Source organism: Borostomias antarcticus (genome assembly GCF_949987555.1).
Source record: "Borostomias antarcticus genome assembly, chromosome: 21".
In the NCBI taxonomy this organism is placed as follows: Eukaryota; Metazoa; Chordata; class Actinopteri; order Stomiiformes; family Stomiidae; genus Borostomias; species Borostomias antarcticus.
In genome coordinates, this window is record NC_140254.1 from 10,519,826 (window position 1) to 10,529,426 (window position 9,601).

At 46.5% G+C, this 9,601-nt stretch overlaps 1 long non-coding RNA gene across 1 annotated transcript in view; it reads right to left on the minus strand.

The window, feature by feature from the left end:
• The window catches only part of LOC311323134, a 74,277-nt gene that overhangs the window by 46,464 nt on the left and 18,212 nt on the right, over positions 1-9,601 (minus strand). The window contains exon 2 of the long non-coding RNA XR_014630944.1: positions 3,102-3,270. This is a non-coding gene — a long non-coding RNA (uncharacterized lncRNA). The remainder of the gene's footprint in view (positions 1-3,101; positions 3,271-9,601) is intronic.

A 9,601-nucleotide genomic window follows, 5' to 3' on the forward strand; every position in this document is an offset into this window, starting at 1 on the left:
CCAGACAGATGCTGAGATGCTCCACGAGCGCGCGCACACACACACACACACACACACACACACACTCTTAGACAGACACATTCCTAGACACTTGATCCCCTTAGACAAACACACCCACATGACACAAGCTATCCCACTAAACACACACACACACACACACGCACACACATACACACACACACACTTGACCCCCTCAACAAACACACACACAAAAACTCCACACGCTAAATACAGCACCACGCTAACTGTCATCCCCAGCATAGCGAGTGTGAGTGTGAGGAGGCTGACTAGAGTAGCTCTACCCTGAAATAGAACTCAATTGAAGGAGCCCGGTTGCCAGCTCAGCAGGGGGCTGCTGGCAGTGGTCCCCAAATTAGTCACAGTCTTAGCTTGGCTAGAATAGGCTAGGCTAGGCTAAGCTAAGCATGGCTATGCTAAATTATGCTAAGCTAAACTATGCTAAGCTAAACTATACTAGGCTAAGGGAGTGGAAGGACTCCACAGCATGCAGGAGGAGGAGAGATAAGAGAGGGAGGTGGACATTAAAGGGAGAGACCAGAGGGAGAAATATAGAGAGTGAGGGAGAGAGGTCAGTGGAGGGAGACAGTGAGTCAGCAGTAGGTTATCTGGGGGTGAGCGTGGGGGAGTGGGGGGGGGGGCTGAGTGGGGAAATAGACACAGTGTCCATGTTCACACCACTGTGGGAGGAGTTTGACCTCAGGGCAACGAGGCCTTGTAAGTGTGTGTGCGCGCATGCACACACACACACACACACACACACACACGCACACACACACACACACACGCACTCAGTTTCTCCATAACTACAGAACAGCATATTCACACACCCTTACAGTTAAAACCATGTTATCTTACAGAACTTTTGTTTTGTTTTTTGTGTTTTTGCGTACAAAACAAATACAAGGATACAATTATAAATACAATAAACATAGAATACAAATGAATTAAAAAACAGAATGTACAAAATGATGCACCTATTGTTTTTATATTTTGCTATTCTTGCTCTTTGGCTTTAGCATTAGATTATGCTCTTGGTCACTGGTTTAGAAAGGAGATGCACTTGTGAGTTCTGGCGAGTAGTAGTACATTGACTAGATACGTTAAATGCAATTATTGTAAGTCACTTGAGACAAAAGCATCTGCTTAATGGCTAATGTAATGTACTGTAAAATTGCTATACGCTTGATGAAAGCAAACAAACACCAGAAAAAAATGGATGACCCCTTCACTGAATTGTCCTCATGCCACCGATGTGTTTTACTTGAGAAAGTTCTAGAGGTTGTTCCATTATGCTAAATAAATACCAAAACAAAAGCGTTATCCAATACTATGTGGTGTCTGGTGTTCCTAACATTGATCAGGGTCGGTGGTGGGAGATTCTGAAAGTTCTTCACACACAAAGAGAGAACAGTAGAGAGTTGGAGGAAAGTGCTTCTTCTTAGGGCTGCACAATTAATCGTGAATTAATCGAAATCGCGATTATGACCTCCGCGATTAACTAATCGCAAAAGGCCGCAATTAATGTGATTAATAATTTTGCTTTGAATTGAGTGTGCTAGGACTACACGGACGAATCACAGGCGCTTATGCTGTCTGACCAATCACATGCGTTCCCGCTGAGTGCGCTGTGCGCAACAATTTCACTGAGAAGACAGATAGCAGTACGTCAAGACCAGTGTGATTTGGGAGCATTTTGGTTATTATATATTAATATAATATATTAAATATTAATCGCAATTATTAATTGCAATTACCATTTTGAAGCAAATAATCACAATTATTATTTTTTGTCATAATCGTGCAGCCCTACTTCATCTAATTATAGATGGGACCGATCTGATCCGGTACCGGGATCAAGCTCCGGTCCAGATGTGGTTCATGGATCGGGTATCGGCCTGAGGTCACCGATCCACCTACCGATCCAGATGAAGTGAAAAAGCTCCAGTATTCAATCATTCAATCATAGACTACAATTCACATTTCCCTCAGTCAAGTGTCTAGTTCACCAAACCAGCCTACCTTTCAGACTGTTTGCTTATGTTTGCAAACGTTTGGTGTGAAAGCAAACATTTTGCAGAAAAAAGTTTAAAATAGTTTGCAAAGAACGTTCACGAGTGAAAGTGAAAGTCTTGTGCATGCGCTGCTCGAGGTGGTTACACTAGACAGTGGCGGAGGATTTCCAAAAGCAAGATTTAACCCAGTGCTAACAGGGAACCTGATAATATAAATGAGGCAATCTGTAAACTAGAGCCATTTCTCCCTCTTCTTACTCTTGTTATGTCATAGTGAAATATGACACCGTTGCTCTCTACTTTAGTGGTTGTATGAGCCTATGTGTTTCTATAATTGTTGCATTTGGACCCCCTCGAAAACGAGATGATTCATCTCAAGGGGTTTATCCTTTAATACATTTCGACTACTGAGGCTGAGACCCACTGTGTAGATGTGGAGTGAGTGACAGGAGAGCAGAGCAGACAGGGGGCTCACCCCAAGCGTAGGAGCCTATATTTTAATAATTAGTTATTTTATTTGATGAACGTGGGCGCTGATACACGAAAATGAATATACAGTAGGATTCAAGGATTCTTTCATTGTTAGGCCTACATTCAATACACAAGTAGCCGTATGCTTGGTAAAATTGATGAGTAAAATTATTGTTTTGGCTCCTCAACTTTGCAGCAACAAGATACAAGCTATCCTAATAATAAAAGCAGTTCAATGCAGTACACTAGCAATACAGAATGAATATGGTGTGTGCAAAGTGTACAAAGTGTATGTTAATCATAACAATGTATAAGTTAATGATAAATAATTATTCAAGAAAAAGGACTGCTAGTATCGGCATCGGATCGGTATCGGCAGAAATTAAAATTAATTCTGCTAGTATCAGAATCGTATCAGAACTGAAAAAAAGTGGATCGGTGCATCTCTAATCCAAATGGGCAGCATGTCCAGGGACACGTTCAATGTGAGCACCACCCAGAAGTTATGAGGTACACTCTTGTGTGACTTGGACAACAGCATACAGCCCTGTTGCACACACATCCACAGTGTCGCTTAGCGACAGAGCCACGTCGTACCTGAGATGAGGAGTCAGTGGGCGGGGCCTGTTCAGTTGAAGACCGGGGACCAATCAGTGCTGCGGTAACCGCAGGGTCTTCCGGATCTCTCCACCAATCGGAGAGGATCGTCCGAGATTCCCGCTCTGTCTGTCCGCGTCTGTCTATCTCCAGGTGCTTTCACCATTCCCTGGAGAGACCAGAGAGAGACCAGAGAGAGAGACATGTAAGATATGACTCAGTAATGAAGAATACAACCAGAGTATTAGTGGAGTTAGTTACTAGTAGTATTAGTAGCAGTTATCCTATGTAGGTTAGGTGTTCTAAATAGGGGTTATACAAAATATCGATAACGCGATTATCATATCATGGCCATCGTCAAATATATATTTTTGGGGGAGGGTGAGCAAGTCCTTCCCTTAAACATTTTAACTCTTTCTTTCTGGGCAGTTTGTAGCCTGGTATGACCATACCGATCTAGCGAGCTCACTGCTTCGCTCCGCAATATCGGTCTGGCCTTCGCCCCATAGAGAGCGATTACGTGGGCGGGGGAGACACTAATCTAAGAGTCAGAAAGATGCAAGATGAAAGAGTAAGAAAGATGCAATGTATGGTTTGTTTCATTTTTCACCACAACCAGACAATGCTGCAGTCAATGAATAAAAAACATAATTCCTGCTTTTTGCCTTTATAGTGGTATTTTTTCTTCAGTTAACACAGATATTGTGATGTATCACTGATGAATTGTCTTACATTATATCGATAGAATCACTTTATTGTGATCCCATCGGTATCGGGGCAAAATAGGCTATATGAAGTTTGAAGTTTGAGTTTATTTAATTCACAATTGCAGTTTACACTGAAAAAGATTGCAGAATTTACAAAAGTAGCTAATATAAAAGGATTCACATATTAAAAGACAAAAAACCCCACTGACATTACACATTATCACAAAAAATAACCATCCAGACATAAAACGCAAAAACATGTCACAGTATACACACAGAGATCTATACGCACAGACTCACACATCACAGACAGGGCAAGACCTGTCTATATCATATTGTGACTTACCCTGTGATTCCCACCTCTAGTTCTAAATACATCCCATATACTATAGTTATAGTAGCCAGCCTCCCTGTTGTAGTAGAACCATCCTGGGGAAGGCCCAGACTAGCCCGTCTGCGCTGTGACCCCCCACTCTATGTGTGTGTGTGTGTGTGTGTGTGTGTGTGTGTGTGTCAAGGTTAGAGACGTTGAGGTTTGTTGACCATGCTTCTACATAGTCTGATCAGCTCTCCCTCGCTCTCTCACCCTCACTCAGTCACTCACTCACTCTCCCTCCCTCTCCCTCACACTCAATCACTCTCCCTCTCTCTCTCTCTCTCTCACTCACTCTCTCTCCCTCCCACTCACTCACTCAGGCTCCCTCCCTCCCTCTTCCCCCCTCCCTCCCCCCCTAGGAACATTCAGCAGAACAAACACTAGCCACTATTTATAGATGCCCACCCCATCGGCATGGCAACCACTTTGTTTATCTGCATCACAGTCATTCAGGCTGTTTTTGTCGTCTGCTTGTTTGCGCAGAAATGCAAACTTTCTCACCGCCTTCCGTCTCACAGAATAACAATAAAGTGTTTCTTCTCTATGCTTGTATTGCTAGTCATACTATATGAGATACACTGTAGTAATATTAGTCACACTGTAGTAATATTTTTCACACTGTAGTAATATAAGTCGTACTACTACTAGTAGCAGTAGCAATTAGTAGCAGCAGTTATAGTACTACTAGCAGTACTATACTACTACTACTACTACACACAGTACAAACAGCCACAGGAGGCTTTATACAACATGGGCGGAGCCTTGGGTCAAGGGGCGGAGATTTGCGGGGAGCTCAGAGGTGGACTCCGGAGCAAAGAGTCTCCATGGTGACAGAAACCAGGTCAACTGATTCGGGTGTCAGGTGCCCTCAGGGCAGGAAGGTAGACGTCTACATGCAACTAGAACAAAAAGCTGGAAAGAATGTGAGCAGCTGGTAGTCATGTCGGCCCCTACAGTAGAGAGACAGGAACACCATGTGATCAAGTTGCTAATAATTGGTGAATAAGTAGTCAATGCATGACTATAATTGCTAAATTATTACTTTAAGCCCCAAGCATACGGCAACCATCAAATGAATGTTCTGCGACAGAGAAGGACATCAGAATCCCACTGTTTTGAACCAGATAAGCGCACCAGGTGTCAGCTTCATGCAAACAAACCCCCAGGCTGTCTGCTGGTCCACAAACTGTAGAAAGTGTGTGGATCCACAATGCCATGTGCTCTGGGCTTTAGAAGTGTACTTTTATTCAAGGTTGAAGTGGATAAATTGAGGCTACCTCATGAATACCACATGAATCATTCTAGAACAAGTTCACAGTGAACCTGTCGTCCCCCACCCATGACTCATGTCATCAGCATTTGCAGTTGTTGAATGAAATTTGAAAAGCAAATTCACAGCTAATGATTGTGGATCTTCAGAAGATTCGGGAGCTACGTAGAGTTGGACTTCAGAACAGCTGTACTATTAAGAGATCCTCACTTCTCTTGAAGCATAGATAAGCTACTAAGGCATAGCTAGTCAGTGATAGCAGAAGTAGAGCTCAGATCTGTATTCTACGACCAAATCCCACAGAACCCGCATTACGGCATAACTAACTTTGTTAGTTTGCTTGCACATATATGAGTTATCCTTACAGATTTCTTATCAGCTAACCATTCTTAAATCGTAACAGTCAGCTGTAGGGAGGGAAAGATAGTGTTGGTGAATTGGCTTTGTCATTCAACGCTCTCTCTGGAAGACATGAAGACGTGATGAAAAAGGAGAGTCTGATTCAGATTCACGTTCAGAGTCGGAATGGATCAGACGCACGCAGCCCAGCTCTAAGACGCTGCTGGGGCCTTGGAGTTCCATGCTGACCGCCTGAGAATTAGTTGCATCACATACAACAGTAGCTAGCTACAGTAGCTTGCTTTGGCAGATGTTAGCAAGCTAGCTACTATTGTGTACAAAGGGATTGTTTGAAAGAGGAACTCACATCCATGACTATGGAGATAGTATTCCCTTTGGTCAGAACATGTTTTAATTTATAGTTTTGTTGACTCGCTACTTAGCGCTTCACCCCACATTCTAAGTTCTCTTCGATATTCCTGATAGTTTGTATGAATTGTTGCATTTGCGTTTCATGTTTGGATTCAGTTCAGTCAGACAGTTACAACAGTGAGTGATGAGTTTACCTTTTTTTTTTTTTTTGAAACAAGCACCAAAAGAGTATTACTAAACAGTTTAAAAAAATTATGTACAAAGTAAAATGTACTTGGCAATGGAAAAACTAATTGTGGTGAGCGCCCCCAGGTGGTGGGCTCTGGAACATGTGTGCCGGACACGCACGTACACGTCCAAGGGTCGATCAAAGCCCCCCCCCCTCGGTGTTGTAGGCTGGGGGGCCATTACCTGGAGTAGTGTAGTGGTGCCAAGGTTGATAGGAGGGTGACAAGCTACTGCAGATAAGGGCTTCTGCCACTGAGTAAATACTAGAATCAGTGTGTGTGTATACACACACACACACACACACACACACACCGTACACGCCTGCATCTTTTCCCCCTGACTCAGCAGTGGAGGGCACAGGTTTCAGTTCCCTGTCTCTGTCACGCAGGAAATTCACAACCAACCCGGCGCGCGTGTGCTTGTGTGTGTGTGTGTGTGCGCTGTTGGTGTCCTGCCCCTCTTAGCCAGCTCTTCTATTGGTCCTCTTACTGTACCCCCCTCTTTCTAGCTCTCTAGTTCCCTCTCTCTCTCTCTCTCTCTCTAGCTCTCTCTCTCTCTCTCTCTCTCCATCTAGCTCTTTCTCTCTCTCTCTAGCTCTCTAGTTCTCTCTATCTCTAGTTCTCTCTCCCTCTCTCTCTTATTTCTCCCTCTCCCTCTCTCTCTCTAGCTCTCTAGTTCTTTCTCTCTCACACTCTCTCGATCTCTCTCTTGCTCTCTCTCACTCACTCTCTATCTCTCTCTATCTCTCTTTCTCTCGCTCTCTGCACGCACAAAGCACACACTCACAAAGCACACACACGCACACACTCCCAAAGCACACACTCCCAAAGCACACACTTACAAAGCACACACTCACGAAGCACACACTCACGAAGCACACACACGCACACAGTGAGCAGCTGTCAGTAGGGAACACAAGGCCATAGGTGGAGAAGAGCTGAGCCAGACGAGCTGCAGAACAGAACACCAACCTGGCCTGGCTAACACACACACACACACACACTCTGGCTAATAGACACACATACACACACACACTCTAGCTGACCAACAAACACTCTGGCTAACAGACACGCACACACTCTGGCTAACAGATTAATGGTAGAACAGTACTGTAGCTTCTAGCTCACCTAAACACAGTCGGCAAGTCGGCTATCAACAGATGCCTTTGATTGTTGCTGCGCGTTGAATATCACCTACTTGTAAGGTATGGATTCCATCAGACGGCAGAGCAACGTGAGCTGAGCTGGGCTGAGTTTCCCAGAGGCATCGTAGCGCTACGTTCAGCGTAAGCTATGGTGTTCATCATAGCGCTACGATGAACGTAGCGCTACGATGCCTCTGGGAAACTCAGCCCTGGTCTGTTTGGCTCCAGGGAGCAGGACGGAGTGACCAGGGAAGCCGGTGAGGTGAGGGAGTGTGTGTGTGAGCGCACAGGACTGGGTGAAAGACGACGTGATGGAGCGTGTGGCCGGATGACAGCTAGCAGACTGGAGGGCTGACAGGATGACAGAATGACTCGAGAGAAGAGCCATTTAATCTCAATTCAAACCTTTATTTATGCTCTGCACTGAGGTTTCCCTCGTTTACAGTGGCAGAAACTGTCTGTCTGTCTGTCTGTCTGTATACCTCCTTACTGTCTGTCTGTCTGTCTTGTTGCACAACCTCCCTAGCCTGAACCTTATCACTCGGGGAAGGGGGGGGGGGGGGTCAAAGTTCACCTCAAATCCTCTAAAACAGGTGTCCTGACCCGCTTCCATGTACCTGGCGATCACGCTTCACTGTGCTGACACACACACACACACACACACACAAACATACACAAAACCAGCCCGTCGATACTGATAGCAGGGTTCAAACGAGTGTGAGCGTCTAAAACGCTGACAATGCAACGTCTCAGGTAGAAGGCGGCGCGGCCACGTGTCCGCAGGGACAACACCGCCTAATCTCTTCAACGCCTCTCAAAAAAACAGACCGCCTACGCCGAGCCAGCCATCTCTTCAACGCCTCTCAAAAAAACACTTTCAAAGTCGGCGGGTTGTCAGGAGCAACTGCCCCCACGGCAAGATCATCAGCCGTTTCTCTTCAGTGCTTCTCGTCCGTGACCTGGTTGTGGTCCGGCTCGGACACCCGCCGGTTTTGCGCCCCCGCCAAAATGCCCCCGCCGGTTTTGCGCCCCCGCCAAAACTTCCACTAAACTGTCCTCCGTGTCTCGTGTCAGGGACTCTCTCGGACCGCACGGCGAGCGGTTGGCGCTACGCGTTCAGCGCTCGCGTGCCGCGGTTTGCCTCGGCGCGGGCGCCTTCGTCCGCCCTTTCGGACTAGTCGGGGAGCAGGACGTCGGCCGAGACGGCGAAGCGCGAGTGTGTCACACATCCCCCGCCTCCCTCACCTCCATGACCTCACTAATCCTTCCCATCTCCTCTGTCTCCCTCTTAACACCGTGCCCCCTCGTCCTTCTCTCTCCTCTCTCTCCTCGTCACTTCTCCCTCTCTCCTCTCTCTCCTCACTTCACCCTCTCTCCTCCACAGTTCTCCCATCTGCTTTCATACCTCCCTCCTTCTTTATCCTTCTCACCCTCTCCCCTCCTCTCCTCCCCTCCTCTCCCCTCCTTTCTCCTCTCTTCCTCTCCCCTCCTCTCCTCATCTACTTTCCGCTCCTCTCCTCCTCTCTCCTCCTCTCCTTTTAGCCCCCTCCATTTTTCTTCCCTTCTGGGTGTAGAGATGACATCACCTGGTCATGTGACTGACTCGTGAGGAAGACAGTACAGGATGAGCATGTTTTCTAGGATTCACACCACACAGGTTCCCTTAAGAGGAGAGTGTGTGTGTGCCTGTGTGTGTGTGTGCTTGTGTGTGTGTGCGTGCCTGTGTGTGTGCGTGCCTGTGTGTGTGTGTGCCTGTGTGTGTGTGCGTGTGTGTGTGCCTGTGTGTGTGCGTGCCTGTGTGTGTGTGTGTGTGTGTGCGTGCGTGTGTGTGTGCATGCGTGTTTGCGCGCAAAACATCAAAACACAAGGCAGCACCTGAGGGAATGAGGCAGCATTCCTGAGCCGGGCCTGGTTAGGCAGGGAGACCAGGGAGAGACCAGCGAGAGGAGGAGGGCCCGGTCTTTGATCATCCACAAGATCCAACGCTAGGATGAGGAGAAGCAGACGGCAAGACGCAACGCACGAACACACATCCTGTACACACACACACACGCACATACACAC